Consider the following 7,036-nt stretch of genomic DNA (forward strand, 5'->3'; position numbering starts at 1 on the left):
TATGTACTTAGGAGAGATTTTGATCTCCCAGGAGAATGAAGCCACTTGGATGAGGTAAGTTGAGTGGATGCTTTTTTCGATGCATATATTGCATGTATGCAATGTGTAGTGTACAGGTAGTTTTGCACAACAGAAATAGGCTATTTGTCCATGCATGTAGACAATCTGCACGTTGCAGATCTTGTGCTTACACAAACTTTCAAGTAGCAAAAAATGCAGCAAATAAGGCAACAAAAAACAACTAAAACACAGTCCTTCCAGATGCAAATTTGGTGTGCAGAAGCACACATGTAGTAGTGGAAATCAACCCCTCATGGTTCCTTTCAACTTCCTTTGAAGTCAGTAGCAAAATTCCCATTGAGTTCAATAAGAACAAGAGGCGGCCCTTGATCTAGTAAAAAGTCCTTATGAGGTTTTATAAGCTCTTTATACAAAACTTTATTCCAGTTGTATATGAAATTCATTTTGACCCTATATCCACCCACAAGACTTTGTGGCTGGTTGAGAATAATGTTACACCTTCACCCTGCCCAAACAGCAACTGTCAAAGTCCTGGTTGTGCAGATGTAGGAGGGATTCCAGGATACCTGAGCAAGTTTTGGTTTTCAGAGAAGAAACACTAAAAAGAGGATGACAGCTCAAGTAACTTGTATCCAGCTGTTCAGGAGCACTTTAGGTCATGGCCATTTCTGGCCACTGATCCAGCCTCCCTCATGACAACAGACACATGACAAATGTCCCTGCTAATTCTGCTCAGTCTTGTGGTAGCCTTGGACACAGCTTGTCACAGGGGATTAATACCAAGACTGGAGAACCTGGCACGAGTAGATGGAATTGCATTAGAGCAGTTCTGTTTCACTCCTTTCTGATCAAGTCCAGAGAGTGGTGATGGGCAGCTATTCCCTCTGCTTGAGGGCGCTCAGCTGTGAATTCCCTAAGGGATCACTCTTGTTGCTTCAGCTGTTCTACATTTATATGAAGTCTCTGGAAATTTGTGAGACAATTTGGGAAAATTATTATACTTCGTACTTTGTCTGTTTTCCAGCTGACTCAGAAACCATGGTCACTGGGCTTAACCAGTACTGACAGGAGTCATGTTTTAGGCAAAAGCCAGCTGGCTGAAAGTCTACCCCAAAAATATGGAAAAGATGGTGATTGGCAAATATAAACACTGGTGGACCTGGAAACAGCAGCAACCTCAAGATGGCGATTTACACCTCTGTTATCTCTCCATTTTGTGGCACCCAGATCACACTTTGGGCCAATTAGGAGAAACGCCATTGATTCCACGTAGCTCCATAAAAACTGCTTCTCACAACCTGAGTAGTCTGCTTTAGAGGAAGGAACCCTCTTCTGCACAAACATCATGAAGTTGCAACACACAAGCAAGTCAGCTCAGACAAGACTATGCAGCCCTGCACCTCGGCCCTAGAAAAAACACTGCTTGGACTCTGATCCATGGTTCATATTCTAGGCTTGAAAACATGACCTTTATCTACCTTGGGTTCTGCACTGCCGCCACAACCCCCAGCAGCGCTACAGGCTTGGGGAGGAGTGGCTGGAGAGCTGCCAGTCAGAGAGGGACCTGGGGGTGTTGATTGACAGCCAGCTGAACAGGAGCCAGCAGTGTGCCCAGGGGGCCAAGAAGGCCAATGGCATCCTGGCTTGTGTCAGCAATAGCGTGGCCAGCAGGGACAGGGAAGGGATCTGAGCCCTGTCCTCGGCACTGGTGAGGCCGCCCCTCGATTCCTGTGTTCAGTTTTGGGCCCCTCACTCCAAAAAGGACATTGAATGACTCGAGCGTGTCCAGAGAAGGGCAACGGAGCTGGTGCAGGGTCTGGAGCACAGGTCGTACGAGGAGCGGCTGAGGGAACTGGGGGTGTTTAGTCTGGAGAAGAGGAGGCTGAGGGGAGACCTCATCGCCCTCTACAGCTCCCTGAAAGGAGGTTGCAGAGAGCTGGGGATGAGCCTCTTTAACCAAGTAACAAATGACAGGACAAGAAGTAATGGCCACAAGTTGCTCCAGGGAAGGTTTAGACTGGATATTAGGAAGCATTTCTTTACAGAACGGGTTGTTAGGCGTTGGGATGGGCTGCCCAGGGCAGTGGTGGAGACCCCATCCCTGGAGATGTTTGACAGTCGGGCTGACACACCACCGAGGGATATGGTGTAGTTGGGAACTGTCATCGTTAGGTTAATGGTTGGACTAGATGATTCTCAAGGCCTTTTCCAACCTTGATGATTCTGTGATACCTGTGGGAATTTCACTGCACAGTGTACAGCAGGATAAAGTAGAGACTAGCAAGAAGTGTCTGGTTTATGGTTGATTCAGCTACAGAAAGATGGATGTTTAAAATATTTATATGAAAATAAATTTTCCTGGACCTTTGAAAACTTCCCCATTAAATTGTACCCAAATACTGAACAATCTACTACAGAAAGACATATTCTATCATGTTAGACATTGAAGTCCTTTGACTATCAGGAACAAAGGAAAAATTTTTGTGGAAAAATACGCATTAGTACACTGGATTCATTAAATACTAGTAATTTTAGCTCAGGTTAAAACATCTGAGCCCTTGATAGGTTCAAGGGCACAGTATTAATCAACAAAGAAAGTTACTAATCAAATTTGGCCTTGGGAAATTCTCTTACATATTCTTTCTGGGTGATGTTATTGGTTTTGGGGAGCTTATCTACTATCTTGCTGGGAACAACTATCCACTTTAATAAAGTGCCTAAAATATTGTAATAAACACACAGCCTTATATCAATAGCATCATATTTCCCCACATAGTATTTGTGTGTGGTTTAATTAGATGGAAGGATTACAGGAGAAGTTTGTGTCATAATGATTCTTTAAAGCGAAACCATAGATCAAAGTTCATAGCTGCCAAATATACAACTTTCAAAACAAGCTCAAGTGTGGCTATTAATCATGGCTGCTGGGGGATTTGATGACAAAGATTAAACTGCTGTAAAGGATACTGCTGTGCATCAGATTCTTGCAACTGTCATCAAATAGTCTGCCAACTATTAACAGGTCAGAAGAGTTGTCCAGCATTTACCATGGGTGGCTCTGTCACTGCAGTTGGTGAGGCTGTCTATGCCATGGTGACAACCAATGACACCCTCCCAGACAGGCATTTGTGGGTTGTTATTTTTTACAGTGTGGCTGAAGTCTTAAGGTCTGCCTGTAGAGCAAACAAGAGGGAAACTGCAGGACCTCTGCCTCACAGCACTGTATCCTCACAGGAACATTGCTTGTCTGGAGTATTTTCTCTCTTCTTTTCCACATGGAGTACCTTCCCCTTGCTTACTGTATGTTAAGAGTGCCCACCTGTGGAGCTGAGGTGCTGTAAATTCACCTCCTAGTTTATTTCTCAGCAACCACTCTGCAGAGATAAGCCCTCAGAGAGTACTTCAAGGACCAGCTTTCATCCCATTTGCAATTAGGCCAATCCTCTCTCCTTCCACACAGGATCATATAATATCCCTGTGGGAAGCTACAGCATTCACTTACACAGAAACATAATATGAAGGAAGTATGTAAAGCATACTTGGCAGGGCAGGAGCCAACAACCTGTGACCCACCAACCAGTGCTCTGTGGTGGGTCACCAATGGCCATTAGATGACATGTAGAAAGTTGTTAACCTACAGACCTGCAATACGCTGCTGTCGCTGCTCATATGTTACAGTGTGCTTGAGAAGCAGTCTTTCTGAGGTTCAACTTTGCGGAGTCTGAAACTGGTATCAGAGTTTTGCACTGAGTTGTCGGTGCAACAGATGTGAATGACAGTCTGATGCAACAAGTAACTGGAGATTCAAATCCAAAACCACAGATTTGACTACAGCCTTCAAAGTTTAGGGGAATTACAGATCTGAATCCAAACTTCACAGCTGCGGCCAGCTATAAAACAAACTTATCTATATAATGGGTTGAATCCAAACTACATTTGAATATCCTTCATCTCTGGGAAAGTTTGGAGACACATCTGGCTGGAAATTTTGAAGCATCATCTCATCTTTGCTAACAGTATCATTCAAAAAAAAAAAACAAAACAGAATGTTAAAGACTTAAAATGGCAGACATTCAATCTTGAGATTATTTTAAGTAGTTCAGCCTTTAATTTACCAAAGGCCTTCATTCTACCCAACACTTCATAAGGTAAAGGTAACACAGATTACTCCTTAATTTAACAGTTCTGTCCTCTACAGAATGAAAGGACATGACACCAGACAGACTATTTTTAGACATTTGTGATGGTACAGTTTGTTGTCTAAAGGTTCCTTGCTCACAGACCAGTCTTCATTTGCCTTCTCTTGATTTAAATATTTTTTTCCAAGGCTGCCCTCCTTCCACTAAAGAAATTCCTATGGGGCTGAAACATTCAATATTACAGCCTTCAGACATTCGGTCCCGTTTCCCTCTCAAAATGTTCAGGAAATTAATATATCCTTTCCAGTTATAGCAAAGTGAAATAAATGCCTGCTTAGACTAATTGCTTTTATATTCATTGTAAGACGCTATTTAATTACCATCATGAGGATGACTGGATTGCACGGGCTTGGCATGTAATTAGTTCTCCCTGAGAGCTGGTCTCTTAACATAGCTTTGGGGTCTGTTTAACACTTGTGAAGCTACAGTTCTGTGTAGGATTGCTAGAATGACATAAACGGCATTTGCTTGCACGTGTTTGTGTGGCACTGACAACACCCTGTCTATGTATGGGGCAGGTAATCTGTAGTACACACCCTGTCAACAAGGCATTTACCATACACAAACAGTGTTTTACTTGGTGATATATCAAAGGATCTTTGAGGATGTCTCTGGAAACATTAGTGTCCATATTGTACTTCAAAGAACACAAAGACTATCCGGGAACATTTCCCTGAATTGTGACCCATTTTTTCTGGTTTTCTGGTTTCTGCCATCTTACATTTAAATATGGCATCTGGTTTTCTTCTTACTGAGAACCATATACTGAGCATAGTAACCAGGAAAGGGTGGGGAGGTGTTTTCCTTTGGGTTAGTGAAAAATATTGCCTGAGGAATGGAAACACTGCTTTGATTGCGATATAGCCTCTATTTTTATTACTTTTCTCTGTAAAATACAATAAAAACATTGTGGGAAATATATAGTCAATTATCTGCAGGGGAAGGGAATACACCATCCATCAGCAGGGCTTCTGGAGAAGGGAGCACCATGTTCCAGCCTTGTCTTATCTTTCAGTGCGAGACAGACTGTGGCCCAAAAACTGCAGAAGCAGAAATTTAAAAACAAAATATGACCATGTGACATGCCGTCAGTTATCCACCGGAAAAATGCCATGAAGGGCTGAAAGAACGTCCCTGGAAGAGTATGACTACAGCTGCTGCGTGGGTAAAGCACACAGCAACCTACAGAAGGATGGCTTAGGATCTGAGAATGTGGTATCCATAAAGCTTAAGTCAGCGGCAACATTACCACTGGCCACAGTAGAGTCCAGGTTTCCTCCAACATGCTCTAAATTTGCTCTTGGCTCTATATTATAGCATCCAAATAAAACACAGTGGTGTGCAAATGAACATAAGGACACTGTGTAGTCCAAGCGGCTGCAGTACTGACATAAGTTAAGTCTGTGCTGGGGTTACACTTATGCAACATCCCAGCTTTCAGGTAGCACAGGCATTTTCACATCATGCTTTATCCTTCCTGACTAGCCTTTGATATCAGCTCTCATTTTAGGCTACAGACTCCTGTGAGAGGTGCACTGAGATATATTTGGCTAGAACTATACCTGTGGGTGCCACAGTACCTGTGACATTTCAGAGGTATATGGTGGGACTGCAGGGCCCACTTGTGCCATCTCCATTTCTCCTGCCATCTCCACTTCTCCTGCCACTCCCCGCTGCAGAACTCGAGCTCAAGCGCTTGTCTTGAAACCTGGGCATCACCTTCAACATTCAGAAAGGCCACAAAGGAAATTGGAAAAGTATCCAGGTCCTGGAGGTTTAATGCTCATTCTGGTGGAGTGGAAAATTTGAGATATTAACTATTTAAGGGTCATAAATCTCTGAAGAGAAGGTGACAGGCAAATAAATTTCAGGTGAGCATTTCTAGTTGCCCACAGCATTTGTATTTTCCTGATAGCAGTGCGATCTTCTGATTTATCAATGCTTCTTAAAAATGTTTACAGACTTCGAATTGAGACAAACATCATGGCTGACACTTAGCAGGATTACTTACTTCATGTGAGTCATGTGTCTCTGCTGTATAAGTATACTTTAGGGTAGTAACTAACAGTGGAACAAGTACTGATCTCTTCTCCTGCAAACCTGTCCAGTGCTTTAGCAAGCAGACCCTAAAGGAGCAGAGCAACTGCAACAATGACAATATTTCAAGGAGGAACACACTTTCAACCAGCCTGCAGCAGGTTATGTTTGACAAGGAAAGACCTAGAAAATTCCTGTACACAACTTTAGTTCTAGCCTTTTCAGATGAAGATGATTCATATTTAATATAAAGAATAGAAAAAACTATCACGAATTCAGGCCCCTATCTTTATCCAAGTATGTCCAGAAGACTCAGATTCTCATTTGCTGGGACCATTCTGTCAGGGATCTGGGCATCAAACTATAATATAGTTTTATGGCCAATTCAACACTGATTTGCAAGAGTGATGACTATACAGAACTTCTGTTTTTTTGGGGTAAAAAACACGTTTTCAGTGCATGAACATAACAGCACTGACAAAAATAAAGCAAGTTGAATTCTCTAGAAATGTCATTTCCTAATAAGGCAAGTCATCACCTCTTAAAAGTGTGTGCCATCTTGGCATGTCAGTGCTTTGAATTAACAGGATAACTGAGGAATATGGTCGAACATAAGGCAGAACATGATTTTTGTCGTAGTTTTGCACATACTAAATTGACATACCAACAACTTTGTGTTAAATACAAGGCAAAATATTGAATCTGAGGATCACATTAATGAAAATTCAGCCGAAAAGCCAATATATTTTTTCAGCTGAAGTGCAATCAGCCCACAAAGG

Source organism: Athene noctua, chromosome 1 (genome assembly GCF_965140245.1).
Source record: "Athene noctua chromosome 1, bAthNoc1.hap1.1, whole genome shotgun sequence".
Taxonomy (NCBI): Eukaryota; Metazoa; Chordata; class Aves; order Strigiformes; family Strigidae; genus Athene; species Athene noctua.